Source organism: Chelonoidis abingdonii, chromosome 7, assembly GCF_003597395.2.
Source record: "Chelonoidis abingdonii isolate Lonesome George chromosome 7, CheloAbing_2.0, whole genome shotgun sequence".
Lineage (NCBI taxonomy): Eukaryota > Metazoa > Chordata > Testudines > Testudinidae > Chelonoidis > Chelonoidis abingdonii.
The window spans coordinates 100,369,722-100,388,127 of NC_133775.1; the positions used below are offsets into that span (position 1 = coordinate 100,369,722).

Here is an 18,406-nt window from a genome sequence, read left to right on the forward strand (position 1 = left end):
GGACACCTGGCCTTTTGTTTATTTATTGGCCTGTTAGGTCAATTAGAGTTTAACATGGATGGACTCTTGCTCATGAGAGGCCTAAGGGAAAACTCCATATTCTTATAGCCTTTACCTTTTAAAATTACTTAGAATAATGCTTAGTGACACTTAGTGGCCTCAACAACTTTGCAACCTTAATGTCCTTTTAATGTAGTTTTTTTTATGTGTAATACTGTTGTAGGTCTAGATGATGTTAAAAGCTGAAGCACGGTGGTCAGAGGCTAAAGCCATTGGAGGTGTGTAGCTTAACATGGTGATAATTGGCACCAGGTGAACAAAGTAAGCACAGAGGTGGGGAATGTGTAGGGGGTCTGTTTGCACATGAAAAATGCAGCTGCTAAGTACTGAACTGTATAAAGACGTCAAGCTGAACTTAAAATTTTCATTACATTAGATAGGATTGCTACGATACATCCATGAGAGAATATTGAGTACTGACATCTAAATCAATGTCAAGATTTTTGTTAATAATTCCCTATATCCAGCGCTGTCATGTAAAGTGTCTTTTCACATTGGAACAGTGTTTACTGGAACATTACTAATGCAGAGCAATCTGACTTGGAAATATCTCTTTAGATTCCCTAACAATGCAAAAAGAACAGGAGTACTTGTGGCACCTTAGAGGTTAACACATTTATTTGAGTATAAGCTTTTGTAGACTACAGTCCACTTCATCGGATGCATGCAGTGGAAAATACAGTAGGAAGATATATATATACACACACAGAGAACAGGAAAAAATGGGTGTTACTGTACACACTCTAACGAGAGTGATCAGTTAAGGTGAGATGAAATAACATCAGATTGTGGAACAATGTACTCTGGAGTGTCCTCCACATATCCAAAAAGTACCAACCAGGCCACTAAGATAGGGGGTCCTATCTATATTGCAAAAAATCACTGGGCTGAGCTTGTTACAGGAAGACACCTGCATGCTAGCCTAGGCCACCAGCAAGGGCAAAAGAAGCATTAGGCATGTTTGTTTGAGGACACAAACCAAATTTAGAGTTGACTATGCCTTAGAATGGTTTCAAACTCAGTTAAAAGTTACAGAATAGACAGGATTTTAATCTCCAGGCCTTTTCTGATTGTGCGTCTGTTCACATTTCCAGGTTACTGTATCACGCTGATGAGTCCTAACAGCATGAGACGTTTACTAACTTCATTATACTGAGTGTTCCTAGAAGAAGCCCAGACTTTCAGGATTACAGAGAAGCTTTTAAAATAGATTGACACAAGTTTATTTGCACAGTCTTGTCACATAAATTTATCGACAGGGAGTTAAAGAAAACATTGCCCTGCAGGTATGGCACAAGAATATTCAGTTGTTACTTAGATTTTGTGTAACTTTCTGGGGCTTACAGGAGTAAGAGAAGAGCCAGAAGATAGGGAGGGAACTTTCTGTTCCCTCTATAGGGAAAAAAAGGAAGAAATCAGCTGAGGCTACCTTCATTTAGAGCAGTTATAACATTGCCTACCAGTAATTCCACCTACCGAGTTTTGTTTCTTTGCTTGGATTTTGTTCGTTTTGATTGTATAAATAACTATTATTAATACTATTCTGATGAAAGGGCATAGGAATTTGTGTTCTGGAGTGAGTGGGTAAACATGACCTTCCAGGTAGTGCACTTTGGTTTGGTAACAAAAAAGCTCAAGCTTAATACAGAAGGGAGACCTGGCAAAGTGGTTCTTTCTGAACTGGAGCAATCTGGCAGAGGCCAACTACCTCTTAACTGCTTCTGAGTCTAACTGGACCCATGAGTGGGTTTTGTGATGGGACTAAGTTCTGAACCTCTCTAAATCAGAGGATTATTATTTGGAACTGGGGTTGACCTAACTCCTGATGCACTGATTTGGGTTGTTCAACTTCCTGAATATGAGAGGGAGAGAGAGTTCTTCTATGTCTTTTACTGTTTTTCCCCATTTCCCCAAATAAAAGATACTTCTGATTCTGTGTCCCCAAGGATTTTGAGTTCTTACAAGTGGGAAAGAATCACTTAGAAAGGAGACCAGGGAAGCTGTATTTCAGTTTCTCAGAGATAGAAGAAGGAGTAGGGCTCTGGGTGTGGGCTTGAGCCATATTTTTATTGATTTTAGAAAAAAGTCCCCTAAACAGAGTAAACTCAGCCAATATAGCTGCCATTAGCAGCTGGGAGAAGAGTGGCCTTCATTTATGTTTTATTCTCCTCTTTTAATGCACACAATTAATAGTGATAAGAGAATTAGAGATAAAATAGAATATTAGGAATTCTGGGCAATATTGAGAGCATAGCTAAGCTGAATTTAGCAGAGGAAACATGAGCCTTGGCTTAACTGGGGGCTGAACCTAAGGGCTGCTCTAAATTATGCTGGCTAGAGCAGTCCTCCAGGTACTCCTCTGCTGGACAGATTGTTGGATTGCTGTTACTCCGACTCTGCACCCTCCTATATTTCCTCTAATGGGGTAGATGTGCAGACAGGAAGTGTGGGAAGAGGATCAACCTGCAGATCCATAGGAAAAACAAAACTAATATTATGGGTCTTGGGCCCTGTCTTCTGCTCTGTTTTCTAGGGTTACTGTCCCTTGTGGCTTTGATCTACCTACCCTCTCCAGTAATGGGGGAGGCATGGAAGGGAGTTAATGCTGCCTGTAGCATTTATGTTCCTAGGTTAGAAATTGAAACACCCAGTATTGTACCACTGAAAAGACACATTAAATCTGGTAAGTGGTGGTGGGGTTTTTCCATGAAAGCATAAGATTTGTAATTATATGCCATTGGTCCAATATCCTGCCTCTGGCAGTAGCCAATACCTGATGCTTTCACGGAACTGACTTCCTACTATTTGAGATGTCACTAGAGTAATGTGAGCTCCCTCTTGTGACCAAGTGGTGCTATTGCAACTTCTTAAAGTAACACCAAACCAAGAGGATTCATGTGGCAATAATCCATTCTTTGAAGCACTGCGCAAAGAAACCACATCTCAAATAGTAGAGTCAGTTAGGTCTGAGTTGTAGTTCTGGGGAGTGAATGAGAACATGATGCCTGCTTGTCAGCCAAGCAACCCCCCTTCCACCCTAAAGGGCAAGGTATCAACATATAACAGGTCTGCTGGGGAGGTCCCTGAGTTGCATATATTCTCAGATGGCCTGTTGTCAATGTCACTGACCCAGCTAACAGGCAGTCTGTATGCAGAGGTTACAAAAAACAGGGCAAAACTGTCCTTGGTGAAACTGACGGGGACACAAGGACAAGCCCTGACAACAGAAACACCTCTGTTTTTTTCAGAGAAAACTGGTAACTATACTTAGCCTTCTTTCCTACTCTCCCTTCTGTGGTAGAAATGGAGCTTCTGTTGTTTGTAATAACAGCACATCTAATCAGGGAAATATTATAAAATTATGTATTTATTATTATTATAAAACATTACTTTTATAAAGATCTGTGCAATCTTATGAAACAGCGAAATTCTATCAAAATCATTACAAGGACATTGCCATATAGTATATAAAGATGTGATGCCACTTATACTGAATAACTAAATAAATAAATCTCCACATTGCTTATATCAAATGAAAGGCAATTGACATTGCTATGAATGTAAACAGTGCTAGAACTCAGATGTATTTTAAATTGCAACAAGTACTCTACAACTTCTACGGCCTGATTGTCCTTATGGACTTGCACCTTGTGTGCTCCTTTACACCTGCCATGCAAGTATGTACTCCAGCAAACATGTCTGAGTGGTATTTTATATAATATACAACTTTCCATTGCTTCTTTCCCACTGCAACGTTACACAAGATAACATGCATATTACACAATCCTTCTGCTGTCAATGGACTTACACAAGGAATGAAACTGGCCTCCATTGTGTTTTGCTTTCCCTTCCTCTCTCTTGCCATTAAGAAAATAAGAATAGGAAGATGTATTGTGAAAAATTCAGAGCCGCTCAAAAATCTTTGCATCTGAAAATATCCAACAGAACCAAATGCTTTGTGCCATTTATCTATTAACCTACCAGTGTGGCAGGTTTAATGTGTGTACCCACCAAGAAAGAACATCAGAAATTTATGCAACAATATAGCAAGGAAAAGACATTGGTATTGGATCCACCTGAGTAACAAGTTGCTCAGATCCTGAGAACAAAGAAATAAATGGGCAATTTAGTACAAAAAAAGAGACAAATGAGAACAGGAGAATGTAATATTAAAAAGCAAGGCTGAAGACCAATCAGAACACTGCAGAAATTATTCTGCATTAAGGTTCCTCTGCAAAATTAGAAGATAAAGTTTGGTTTGCAAACATCACTGTAAACTATCTGCTCCTAGAAAGGTGATCCTTCCTAACATATGGTGCTCTTCCTGTAAGATTTGAAGAATAGATCCTAACCAAAAACAAGTCTTTCCCAAATTGGAAAACATCTAGCCTAGGCTTGTAGAGCTCGACTAGAAAAGAGTTAGATTCATGGTAATAAACTGATGCCACAACATTATGGGGACTTGCTGATAAACTGTAAAATCTAGCACACTCAGGTGTAGTATCAAATGAACCAAGATTTTAGCGTCTCCCATTTCTCAAATTTTTTAAGATTATGGCTTCTCAATTTTGTTCATTCTGTGACTTTACAGATGTCCAAAATGGAGTTACTGTGCTAGACAAATGGCTTTGGTCAAGGATTCATCAAAATAGAGTTTGAGGCAGGACTGTAGTTTCTCCCCATAGACTAGGTGAAATGTAACACACATTTCTGAGAAGATTCTCCATAATCCAGTTAAAAGGTAGATAAGTCTGATAATGTTTAGCAGATGTTAGTAAAGCAGGAAACTAATGAAAACACTCTTTCAAAGTCTTCTTTTGAGGGACTGATATTTGGGTCTGGACAAGCTGTGGGCCATCTACATTACCCACTAAATCTCTGGAGCTGCTGAGGGCCAGAGTTCAAACCCCAGCATGAATTAGATAACCTACATTACTCCAGGTTGCAGCAACTCACGGAGTTGTTCCTATTCAAATACGACCCTCAGCTGGCCATCTTTAAATCAGCTTTGTGTATATGGAATTGTGCAAAGAAGAATTAATAGAGGCTAGTGTGGTAATCTAGCCTCCAGTCCCAGACCTGGACTTTAGAGTCCCCCAATCTGGACCTGTCCCAAACCTGGACTTTTGTGTCCTAAATTTGGGGGCTTACCTGAAACTCCCCCAAGCTCCCTACCAGCTTGGATATTTTTGCTGCCACCAGGTCCGGAATTATAGGGCCGGATCCTCCCCTTTTTCCTCTGGTGTCCCCAACCCTTCCTTTGGGGAACCCCCAAGACCCAGAGCCCTGGGTCTCTCTCTCCCTCCTCTCCCAGCTTCCCCCCCTTTCCTGGGTTAGCCGGTGCAATGCTACGCTTCACTCCTTGAATACAACCGGAGAAGCAATCTAGCTTCCCCGAGGCTAGGTATTTACCTAGTCAGCTCACACAAGAAATTCCCCCTCCCTTTGTCCTATAGCCTTTCCCGCCCTGGGACAATAGGGAGGTGAGACACCGAGTTTGGGCTTTTCCCTCCCCCCTCTGCCTCACTAGAAAAAGAAACTTTCACAAGGTTTAAAAAGAAAACTTTATAGAAAAAAAAGAAAGAAAATATAAAACAATAATCTTGCATTAAGAAACTCAATACAGGCTCTTGCTTATCAGAAATATGAAGAAACAATCTGATTTAAAAGATAGCCCAATTAAACCAGTCCAACAAATCCACATACATGTAAATACAACACAAAGCTCCTCATAGCCGAATTGCTTTGGGGTTCCTTTGTACTCACAGATGTGTAGGAGAAACTTGGAGATAAGATGCAGTTAGGAGAAAGCTTGTTAACTCACAGCCGAGAAAACAACAAAGACACAGCCATCCACATCTATTCGTACAACACAAAGCTCCTCATAGCCGAATTGCTTTGGGGTTCCTTTGTACTCACAGACTTTTGGTATAATATTTGAAATAAGATGGAGTTAGGAGGAAACCTTGTTTACTCACAGCCGAGAAAACAAAAAAGACCCCGAGTATACAAATTCCCGCCCCTGACTTTAAACAATCCAGTTCTCTGATTGGTCCTCTGGTCAAGTGTTTGGTTACCCTTTCCAGGTAAAAGAAACTTAACCCTTACCTTACCTATCTACTTATGACAGCTAGGATCTGGCCTCAGGAGTTTCTACTCTACACAGGATTAATCCGCAAAGGAGGATTTTGGCATGAATGCCCTGATGTTTTGTGTTTTCTTGACTGTGGCAGTGACATCCAGTTAAAGGTGCTAATGATAGTTGTAAATATATTGGGGATGACACAGGAGCTAAATATACATTAGGAGGTCCCCCTATTTAAAGGTATTAATCAGAATTCAGCTATGTATGAGCCATCTGCATGTAACTTGTTACTTCTGAGTCATCCATGATGTGTGTGATAAATATTCTGAGTTGGAAAAGATAATTGTTTTTCAAAACTAACAACTATATATTTGACAACAATTTTTTTCACAGCAGAAAACTTCTAAGTTTGCTGGCAACTTTGAGATCTATGATCATTAAAACATATTTAGTCTTAATAGCGAGTAGCCCATACCTTGTGGCTAATTAGTAGGCAGAGTAACTTGTCAGAAGCTGATAATTAAAAATTAATATGCAGAGTGATTAATCAGAATTATGAAGAAAGATGGCTCCTGCTTTCTTTTTAGAGACTAAAATACACTGCTCTTAAGAGATTTAACACCCAGCATACAGGATAACAGAGAAATAGAAAATCTCAACTACATTCCACATCTGATTTTCTTAATATTTGTTTCACTTTTGAATTTAGAGACAAGCATTCTTGCAAAGTGACAGTCATAATGTTTTATGCTCAAGTAATCTCATCAACTTTTAGCCTACATTTCACTTTGTGTCTCCATCTGTTTACTGCTTATCATTTGTTAAGCATTGAGAGTCTGATGGTGCAATATAGAAAAATAAACTTTCTGTTTCAGGAGCCTTATGTACACTAAGGTTCCCACCAGTGTTGCCACTAAAGTACCATGACTTGCCAGAGGAATATTTTAGTATTATTTAATAGAGAAGGAAACAAGGGGGTTACTTTAGAAAAAATCAGATATGTATATTTTCAGAAAAACTAAAAGCTACTAAAATGTTTCTTCTAGCTGCTTGTTTACAGAGAAAGCTGCAGCAAGTGTTAATATTTCACTGAGTGACTAGTCCTTTGTCTTTTGTTTTGCAATTCGGTGAACGCTATTGACCTGTGCCTATTTTCTTCCACATCAGATTTATCTGGAAGGCATGTTATCAGTGTCCTACATAATAAGTAAATGATTTTGAAATATACCACCTATTAAACTCACGGACCAAATACGGGGAAAAGAATGTATGGTTGTACCACAGTTCGGACGACGTGCTTAGTAAATCATGCTTACTGTTTATTTATGGAGCCAGTAATTTTAGAAGATGTTAATAATTTTTACAAGCCTGACTATAGCATTTAAAATATCCAAACATAACAAACCTCCTTCCTGCTATTTCTTAACTATTATTAAGGAAGACCTTTTTTAAAAATAGCTGTAAACTGTCATTTTATTTTTTTTTAAATATTTGAAAATTAGTATGTGTTTTTTTGGTTTTTTTAAAACAAATCAGAAAACTTACATGTTTATTAAGGCAGGTTTCTTCTTGTCACGTGCCCTTGAAAACAGCTGTTGCCTAGTGAAGTTGCTAGCAAGCCTCCACCAAACATGATATGCTAACCTACTTCCAGGGTATTATTGTGATTTGCTACTTCAGTCTCCTTGATAATTCCAAGCCATTAGAGCTGCACTGTTTAATCATACAATAGCTTCAGTATTTTGCTGTGAAGAAAAGAATGACAACAGAAAATTGGTCATTGCATTTACAGTAGTATTTGTGAAATACTTCCAATATAGCTGTTCATGACAGGGACTTAATATATCTTTGGTCAGCACAATGGTACCCTAATCCTGACTGGAGCCTCTGGTCACTGACATAATATAAACATTTAATGATGATAATTAATAGCTACATTTATTGATGCAGCGTGAAACCTTATTGGTATTAGAATTTAGCAGGACATTGTTAAGACTGCATGTTGGCGTGCTTCAGATTTAAATTTTTATGAAAATAGCGTACACAGGCTGAAAGCCAAATTCACTCAGGGTCTGGATCAGCTTCTGTTGGTGTAGACCTTACTGAAGACTTCGGTGGAAGAGTGTGCACTAGAGGACAGCTCTCATGCTATGCACCTATAACCTTTCCTTTAACAAAGGTCACCAAGCAGCAGGGATACATTTGTTCAGCACTTCCTCCCTGCAGTCTCTATCAACAGGGTTCCTATGGATCCCCCCAGTGGAGACTGGGTTGAAATTTTCAGACATCTAGATGATTTAGATATGTAATTCCCATTGCAATTAATGGGAATTGTGCATTTAAATCTCATAGGTAGGCTGAGATTTTCAAAGTCAAAGTTGTTTGCAGACAAAAGATATCCCAAGGAAAGACTGGAAGTGCTACTCCTCCTAGCAGCCCTCCCTCAAGTGAATGCTCTAGGGACCCAGCATGCAAGGCTAGTGAGAGGGGGGACGTAGGAAGAGGCTACACCATCTTTTAGGCTTTAATGAATTATCTGAACAAAGCACAATAAATCGCATGGAATTATAAATCAAATTAATTGTATTTGGTTAGGTCAATACTTCCAGAATACATAAAAATGACTGAGGAGATTGTGAAATCACTTGACAGGGAGGTGCATATTCTTGTCCTTGCCTTCACCACTCACGCTTGAATCAAAAAGCATCAAGGCCACCCAGCACAATCCATAGGTAGGTGCTCTTTTACATGTGTTCAGGGCCAATGAGGGAAGACCTTTGGAAGCGAAACTGCTGTAATTGTATTTCTAAATGCTAATTTAAACAATTACAAAAATTCTGCTAAAGTGGATTATGAAAACACAAGGGAGAGAAAAAATAGAGTATGATCAGAAACAAACTGAGGAAAGGAAAGAAGAACCAGTGGACTGTTGTATTATTTGCTGCCCTACTTGTTAATGGTTGTTTACAGGAATTTTTTGAGAGAAAGCATAATTTCAGCAAAAGTTAGTTTTACAATAAATTTTGCTAGTCAGTGAATATATTCTGAAAACTAGAGTGGTCGAAAATATTATAGCAGGCATGCAGAACTGTGCTACTTCTGGTAACATTAAGCTGAATGCCAAATATTGTGAAAGAAGTACTGAAGACCATGAAGATCATGAAAATATGCCAGAAAATCAGTGCAATGAAGACAGCAGCACCTACCCAGAGAGGATGCCAAAAGCTTTTATTGAAAGCAAAATCCTGCTGTCCCAGAGCAAGATATCATGTCAAGCTGGTTCAATGGGTGCCAATTACAGCTGTTGTCTTCATGAGCAAAGTGTTTGATATCAAAGAAACTCTCTTGTAATATCATGGTTGTCACTAAAAGTACTTGCCATATTTTGGAATATCATAAGAATCTGCTTAGGTTTTTTTTTCATTTTGTATCAATATGTATTGTGACAATGTTTCTAAGCTCTCTTTAAAAACTTTTTTTTTTTTTAAAGCAACCGATGCTTCAGAAGAGGATATTGTCAAATCATGTTTCCTCTCTTTTAGAATGATTCCTCTAGTCTGGGTGCAGATCTGGCACCTGAGCTTAGACTCCATAGAAATGTTCTATACCATAATTAAATTCTTCCATTTTCTCTGGAGGAAAATGCATCAATATGAATCTGCACTAATACTCTCATCGGAAATCCATACCTCAATTTTTCTCCCTTCTGTTCTCTTTTTTTCCATCTCTTCTTACATTCCTCCCTCTCTCCTTTCATTTTTCTATTCTCTTATCTAACTTTCAGGTAACTAAACTGCTGGTCAACAGTCCCTCTGAAAGTCAAGCAAAAGATGGCTCAAGTTGGCCCCCCAAAAATGGCAGCACCCAAAATTAGTGAACACATTAAAAGTGTAGCTTTTACAATTGCAAAAATAAAAATAATCTTCACAATTTGATCCAAATGAAAATGAATGCATTGGTAACCTGCCAGAGTCTGTAGTGCAGGCATCATGAAGCAACAGCGATGAAAGGCGTGAACTGTTTCCATTAATCGGAGTGGGGTGGGGTGATAGTTAATCTGAAGTCTAATGATAATGATGTGAATGTCAAAGCGGGTCAAAGCACATAAAGGAGGACGATCATACTATGAACATCTACATGATCTATTTTGAATGACATTTCATATTAGCATCAAGAGTTGGTAGAATCTGAATTGTGGCTAGAGTTTGAAAAAGTCCTGTCCCTTCCCCCACCCTCAGATCTGACTTCTATTATTATTATTGTTAATATGCAGCATTTTACAAAAGATATATTCTGATCCTGCAAACAGAAATTTGCTTAACTTTAAAGACAATAGGATTTCTCTCAGTGTGTAAAGTTAAGTACATATGTAAGTTGTTGCAACCTCAATAGAAAAAGACATGTACTTGCTTTTCTACAGAGAAAGCATAACAAAAGACAGGGCAATCTGAATATCAGTTAAATGCAATCAGACCTATTCCTTATAGTACTGTATTCCAATGGTTAATGGCAATGCACCAAGAATAAGCATTTGACTGGTAGATTTGGATGCCAACAGTTATAAATCTCCATTCATCTCTGTTTACTATCTACCCTGTATTCTTATCTGCAGAGAGTAACTGTAATGCCAAAAGTTTTTGGTATTTTTAATAACCGTTTATTTAAAGAGAAATGTGCATGCAATTAATTTTTTGGTACAACAAAGAATAGATACCGAACCTAAGCATGGTTTTGTTCCCTCTCTCTTTCTTGAAGTATTGATTATAATGCAGTCAAGTACTTTACAGGTAAGAATATATTTGTGATTTTCTGTAATAAACTGATTTCTTATTTTTATGTTACTATATTTTGTTATATAATAACTTTAAGATTAAATGAAAATCGTATAATGCATATTTACTTCAATTTTTTTGTTAGCTCTTTTCTGTGTTTCCTTAGTTTGCAGCTGTAGTTCAAGAAGTTGGATTCTAATCAAATGAGGATTTTCTGTAGGAAAAAAAGTTTCACTTTTGAAAATCATGCAACATAACCCATTTTTACACCAATACTGACATAATACCTTTCCAGGTCAAAACAAAAGTAAAAGCCATCCAATACATGCAAAAAAATAAATCTGGCAACATATAATAAATCTACATAAAGCTAATTATCCCAAGTTAAAGACTTGGTATATGTCTACAACTATATTAAGATACTGTAAAATGTTATGATCAGCTATACTGTCATAAGCAAATGCCAGGAAATCCATGGGCACTAGTAGAAGTGTATGGTTGCCGTGGGAATGAATTCAGAATATTTATGAGTAACATGCATCTGATGAAGTGGGTATTCACCCACGAAAGCTCATGCTCCAATACATCTTTTAATCTATAGGTGCCACATGACTCTTTGTTGCTTTTTACAAATCCAGGCTAACACAACTACCCCTGTGATATTTAATTAAAGGGACTACTTCTTTGACCACTAAAGACTGAAATACTCATATTCCTACCTAGTAACTCTATAATACTACCCTCTCACAGTCTTTCCCATAAAGGATGTCGCGAGAGGCCATTCTTGGATGTTAAAACTGCCTCTTGGGGTCCACAAGCAGCGGGATGTGAATTGGAGTAGTCCTGAGGCTGCTCTAACTTACACCAGAAACCAGCCTGGTCCATTGCTGGTCCTAGATGGAGGGGGTATAAGGTATCTTAAAGCCACCTTTACATCACTCTGCCTCTGTTCTTGCATCAAGGGGAGGGGCATAGAGACAATTTATCCTTCCCACTGTTTATGTGACTACAGCAGCCAGTGTTGGGCTGGCGCTGGGAAGGAGGGTGTAGTGTTTGGGTCCTCAACACATGGCATGGGGGTCAGCACCGCTATGCCCACCTGCCACTGAATGGGTGCTCCCCTAAAGTAGCAGGCTGGGCTGCTGGGGAGGCGATGAGGAGACAGTGGGCCTCAGCATTAGGCGGAGGGAGGCGCGGTGGGCCCGGGATTGCTGGGCAGGGCCTGGCAGAGAGAAGAGGGAGACGGTTCCGCAGCACATTGAGCTGCTCTGCGTGTGCGCGCTCTGCTGCGAGCTCCTTGGTCCGGCACTGGGGCGAGCGGAGCCGACACAGAAGGTTCCCTCGCCCCATTTTAAGCAACGAGGCACCAAACCCCTCAGCAGAACTCGACGTGCTCCGGAAGCGTCCGCCTCATTGTGGCGCAGGAGCGGCACGTGACTCAAAAACGGACTTTCCCGCCACCTTGCGGTGGGAGAACAGAAGCGCGCACACGACGCATGCGTCGTGACGGTCCCAGATGCCCGGGAGCGGCCAGCGCATGCGCTGCAGGGAGTGCTTGACGGGTGAGTCTGAAAAGGAGCCCTGCCCTCCCGGAGGCACGGAAGCGGACGGTGGCTTTACTGGCCCCCTGTTGGCCTAGAAGGTTCTAACCCCCCCACCAAGCCCCTCAACCCAGGCAGCCGGCGGGGGGCATCGCGGCCGCAGCGGTGAGTGCGAGGGGACAGGGGCGGTGCCGGCAGGCAGGCGCGCCTGGGGAAATTAGCTCCTGCGCAATATGGCCCTGAGAGCGGGCCGAGCTGCGGGGCTGAGGAGAAGGGGGCGGAGCAGCCTTGGGAACGGGGCTAGGCTCTGGGGCCGTGCGTCGGGCTGGAGCAGGGCGCTGCTCGGGCACGGACTGGGGGCGCCCCGGGGAGAGGCGGGGCGGTGTTCGGCCGAGGAGGTGGCGTGACTGAATGAGGGTATGGCGGGGGCGGGGATGGGCCGGGAGTGAGGGGGGAAGCAGCGAGGGTGGCCAAGGGGGGAGGGGCGAGGGTGATGCGGGCTGTGTACGGGGAAGCGGGGCGGGGTGATCGAGCCCTAACCTGTACAGTCAGAAACTGCCGCAGTAAATGGTCATTGGCCTCTGAGTCCTTAATTCACTCTGAGCCCCAAAGCCGCTTCTGCTCCTGACGTCTGTCCTGGCGTGTGCGTGTTTCCGGTGGTTGTTTATAAACAGCGGCCCAGCGGCTGGGGTTGTTATAGCCCCCCCCCCGTTTGGGTTGGGCTCTTTCAGACTGGTGCCCTCAGAGTGAGAGGAGATCAAAATGAAATATCCCTGACCTCTCCAGTGCTATTAAGCAAAATCTTCCATCAGACACTGAACTCAGTGTGTAATAGTAAAACATCTCTTCTCAGGTAAGAGATGTGCCAGATCTAGTGGGCGAGAGGTAATGTTGCCATTAACTGAAAGGAGCAAGTGTTTCAGAGAGACTCTGCATCTGATGAAATGGGTTTTAGCTGACAAAATCTTATGCCCAAATAAGTTTGTTAGTCTCTAAGGCAGTACTCCTCATTGTTTTTGCTGATAGAGACTAACACGGCTCTCTCTCTGAAATCTGTTAGGCTTGGCTGGGTTGATGTCACCTTTCAGTGTGTAGATGAAACTAAACTGAGGACTTACTCCAGAGACTTCTGATAGTTGTTGGTCTCTACAAATTTTTTTTTTTAAGAGAGTGTCAGATTAAAAAAGTAGAATTTTCCTAATTTGGAGTGCACCAGAATACTACTTAAAATTAGGGTGAAATGCTGATGGAAACACTGTAGGAAGCATCTTGATTTCTGTTATTCCATAAAGAATAGGTAGAGTTGATAGGTAAAAATACTGTAGGGAGGCTTTTAAAGTGTTTCATTGGAGCACTGAATAAAATGCGTAATAAGGGGATTTAAAGCAGCTTTAAGATAAAAGTGAAAAAGGGGATTGCTTTTCAAACAGAAGTTTAACAGGATTTTTGAGTAATTACAGTTTACTACTTGGAAAAACAAAAGATTAAAGTAATAGGTAAAAGTAGCCAACAAATTCTATAACTTATTTTTTTATTTGGGCTAACAAGTTGGAACCTTTTTGAAAGTCTGGCACCCACATTCATATTTAAAGTAACTGTCATTCCTCCCTCCTTTAATGTATATCAGAATGTGTGTGATAACACAATCAGTTGTTATGAAAGATCTATATGAACTAAAGAGAAAGCAGAGTATGAAGAGAGCTTATCTTTTTACATTCAAACAGTATTCTGAAGTAAGTGAATTCCAGTTGTCAGTACTTGTAGGACAAAGTTGCACAAAATGAAACATCCGTCTCCTGACCAGGATGGATGTTTATCTTACAAAAATATCAAGCTGTGTCTTTCCTCTGAAATAGCAGTAGTCCCATCTTAACTGGGAATTGAGTATAATCAGTCTCCTACTACTGACTTCACTCTTATTTCTTTAAGCATTGACTTTCCCTTTATTTAAGACCTGATGCTCTCAGCGAAGCCAATGGGAACAGACACTAAGCCATTAAACTTCATTAAAAGTTTAGAGCAGGGGTTTGCACAACAAAGTTTGTGGTGACCTCAGTGCAGCCACCAACTCTTGCTGGTGGCTGCTCTGAAAAAATTTCCTAAAATACTTTAGGAAAAACAAATGAATATGCACATACATGTTTCCAAATCATAGGAATTGGTTTTGGTGTTTTTTTTGTTTGGTTGGGGTTTTTTTTGGCAGCCTCAATAACAAAAAATAATGTACAGTTGCATTTTGGTGCATCTGACCTCTGCTGCCTCTACTTGCCACCCCTCCCCCCAATTTTCTCTAGCTCAGGGGTCACGCAAGCCAGTTTTTGATGGCACGTGGGGCAGGCTGAGCTGCACGGCCTGCCACCTCTCTGAGGTTCCTGCTGCTGGCCCCTTACTAACCGGGGTCCTGCCGCCGGTCCCACTCAGCACCTGCTGCTGGCCTGGGGGAAGGAACCCCGGGCTGGTGGCCGGCTGAGGCCGCGGCTGGCAAGGAGCCAGCAGCCAAAACCCCAGAGCTGGGTCGGGCTAAGCTGCTGAGCCCGCCGTCGCTCTGGGGTTTCCACTGCTGGCTCCTGCCACCCGGGATACCGCCACTGGTCCCATTCAGTGCCAACTGCTGGCCTGGGTGACGGATAGCTCAGTGGTTTGAGCATTGGCCTGCTCAACCCAGGATTGTGAGTTCAATCCTTGAAGGGGCCACTTAGGGATCTGGGGCAAAAAGCAGTACTTGGTCCTACTAGTGAAGGCGGGGGCCTGGACTCAATGACCTTTTGAGGTCCCTTCCAGTTCTAGGAGATAGGTAAATCTCCTGTTGTTGTTGTTGTTATTATTACAAGTCAGGTTAAAGCTTTTTTATTTTTCTCTGGAAAATTGTCAACTCCTTTTTATCACAACTCCTGATTTCTAGAATGATCTCTGAAACATTCAGGGTTTCTCTGCTATCTTTTAGTGGGGTTAAGCAGTATCTCCTTACACTAACATGGCCCAGCATTTATAATTTTTTGCAGCTTCAAAACTCTAAATAGCTTATTAATCTTAGTTGTCTAGAAAACATGCTAAATCAAAGTTTTTGGTGAAACACACGTGCTCATAATACATATTTAGCTATTTATGGTTATTTTAACTTAAGTATGTAGCTTAATAGCCAAGTTGTCAGTTGAGCAAAATACATGTTTTTTTGTCAGAGGATTCTGTTTTGCATTCAACTCCTGTTCCAGTTGGATGTTCCAAAATCTTTGCCACTTTTTGACTTGCCCACATAACTTCACCAAGAAGAGGAACGAGTCCTCAGCACCAATCAGAAACTATATAAAACCAGCCTTGTTTTGTTCAGCAATTCTCTCCTTCACAATAAAAAAAATACTGACAAAGAACATGAATTTTGCCCAAGTGACAGTTTGCATTTTTGTTTCTCAAGTTTTTACCATTCAGTCCTGGGATCAAGAACTGCAGAGAGAGTTTATGAATCTTTAGGTGCAGGTATTTTATGCCATGAAGTTTGTGTAAGACCTGTGAGACTTTACCAGATTGTACAAAACTTCTTGGGACATAATGGGTTGCAAGAGACATTTTATCAAGGCAATCATCGAACACTTGCCCATTATTTTAGTTCTAGTCAGCAGCATCCTTCTCAAGACTGCTTCCCTGAGTCCTCTCTTGTGGTTTACCTGTTGGCCAACCTTACGTGGCTCTTTGTTCTTTCCCAATTTGTGGTTTCTGTCACCACTCCTAGATGCCTAAAGAAATGCCTGTTTTGAAGCTAAAGTATCTTTACGTAAAGTCTCTTCACATTCTTTGTTTTCTGTACTTGTTTAGTAGTTCATCATGCAGCAATATAAAGCTATTTGCTTAATCTAACACCAATAAGATGTAAGTTAAACAATAAGGCAAAACAGCTGTCTGTACTCCGTACAAATACTTGGTTATTTCCTACAGTTTAGTGACAAGGCTGGTAGGATCACTTTTGTTAAGCTTTGTGTGCAGATGCCAGCTATACAGCCAGTCAGACCTTATGGTTATTTAGCTCTTATAACATTTGGTTAAGTTTACCTTGAATTTTCACTTCACATTGGCTTCTTTGCATAAGTGGATTACCTTTTTAATAAGAAACAAATACCTTTTGTTATACTTTGTTAATTATTAGTCACATTTAGTGTCACATTTCTTTTTAAACTAGATGAGATTGCACTATGTGCAATACTTTTTGTTGTTTAGTTTTCTTTAAGGAAATTTCTTTCTTTAGACTGCAGGAGTCTGCTTTTTGAAAACCTTAGGTAACTTTACATTTTCTGTCAGGTTTCTAAAACTTTAATCAATACTCTCTCATATACAAACACAAACCATTATTAGACTAAATGTAATTGCCTGATTTACTATATAAATCTATATTGTGAACTTCTAATATTTCAATAAAAGGAAAAGCGAAGAGAAATCTACTTCATCACAATTATAGTTTGTGGTTAGTTTAAGTCTAACTGTTGCATAGTTACTCAATCTAATTATATGTGAAACATAGAAGGATCTGTTTGATTTACCGTATAAATCTATATTGGGAACTTCTACGCATATTCAGTATAGGAAAAATAAGAGGAATGTATTTAACCATTAATTGTAAATTATGATGAGCTTAAATAACTAGCTGTTGTAGTTACCCCAACCTAAATCTTAATGAAACACAGAAGCATCTCCTGCTTTTTGGCATGTTGCGATTCATAAGTGCGCTATTGGTCAAAGTTGTAATAAGCAAACCACCAAAGATGATATTGGAAAGCTTTCTTAATATGCAAAACTAAGTTAGAAATAATTAAGTAGAAGGTGACTGCAAATAGCATTCTTGTCTTAGACTGTAGTTTCTCAAATTGAACAATGATGGGAGGAATACCAAAGTGCTGAAAATAGGACAGATTGGATGAGCGAGCCTTTTGTTAGTATTTTTCAGAAATACAAAAAAGTACTGAACTAGCATATTAATATCTACTCTATGCTCTCATAAAAACAATCTTACTGATCTGATTATAGGAAAGAGATTCTTAATGCTGTTTTAAAACAGATGAAATTGATCCAGAAAGCTCCTTATATAGTAACATAACATGATAAAGGAAAAACAAGGAAAAGCCTGCATGATTGCTCTTTAATATACACCACTACCTCGATATACCGCGACCCGATATAACACGGTAAAGTAGTGCTCCGAGGGGGCAGGGCTGCACATGCTAACGGATCAAAGCAAGTTCAATATAATGCAGTTTCACGTATAACACGGTAAGATTTTTTTTGGCTCCCAAGGACAGCGTTATATTGAGGTAGAGGTGTACTTCGTGTTTTCTGTGACTTTAGATGACATTAATACTTAATTCGGGTAGTGATTTTTTTTTTTAGTGCTTGTGGCAACAAATGACTGGTAGCATTGGATTAGTAGAGCAAATGTTTAAACTCCTCCATGTAATTTGGCCAATACAGGTTAAGACTAAGCATATAACCCATCTTTCAATTGCATGCTTATCTTCAGCAGAGACTACCAATTCTATCTGTAGTATTTGCAATATAGAAAAACCAGACTTGTTTTTACTATGCTAAGGGATGCTAAATTTCAGTAGGAAAGACAAAGGCTAATGAGGTGATTATTTCCTTATTAACTCACTCATTCTTATACTAGATGGAACTCAGCATTAGTTTTTAAACTTTTTTAAAAATTTTTTCGCATTTTTATCTAGACAGGAAGTGAAAGCGGACAGATGCTGGTGAATGCCCCATGGCCGCGACTGCCACAGTTCATTCATCCACTACCCACCATAACTTGGAAGCTTTCTTTAGGTAAGGAAATTGTCTCCGACTGTCCTATACAACTTATTTTATAGCTAATTATGTTGGTTCTATAACTTCATAGTTGTAAAAGATCTGGGCATGTTGTATGTCACAGTTGCTTTGTTTTCAGTTGTGATTTTATGCATAGT

General features: G+C 40.1%; 1 protein-coding gene and 1 long non-coding RNA gene across 7 annotated transcripts in view; one reads left to right on the forward strand and one right to left on the reverse strand.

Moving 5' to 3' along the window:
* Positions 1–3,409: 3,409 nt before the first annotated feature.
* LOC116822309 (uncharacterized) lies at positions 3,410–12,364 on the reverse strand. The gene is made up of 4 exons (XR_004373123.2): positions 11,637–12,364; positions 11,046–11,131; positions 7,691–7,890; positions 3,410–4,159 (listed from the first exon to the last, which is right to left on the reverse strand). It is a non-coding gene; the product is annotated as an uncharacterized LOC116822309 (long non-coding RNA).
* Positions 12,365–12,427: 63 nt separating this feature from the next.
* Positions 12,428–18,406, forward strand: part of LOC116822308 (F-box/LRR-repeat protein 21-like) — a 28,133-nt gene continuing 22,154 nt past the window's right edge. For 2 of the 6 annotated variants that reach the window (XM_032776094.2, XM_032776096.2), the window contains exons 1-2: positions 12,438–12,623; positions 18,167–18,266. The gene's annotated coding sequence lies outside the window, so the exon portion shown is untranslated. Of the gene's footprint in view, positions 12,624–18,166; positions 18,405–18,406 lie in introns of all 6 variants that reach the window. The other 4 variants (XM_075068154.1, XM_075068152.1, XM_075068153.1 and 1 more) reach the window with 3 other exon arrangements.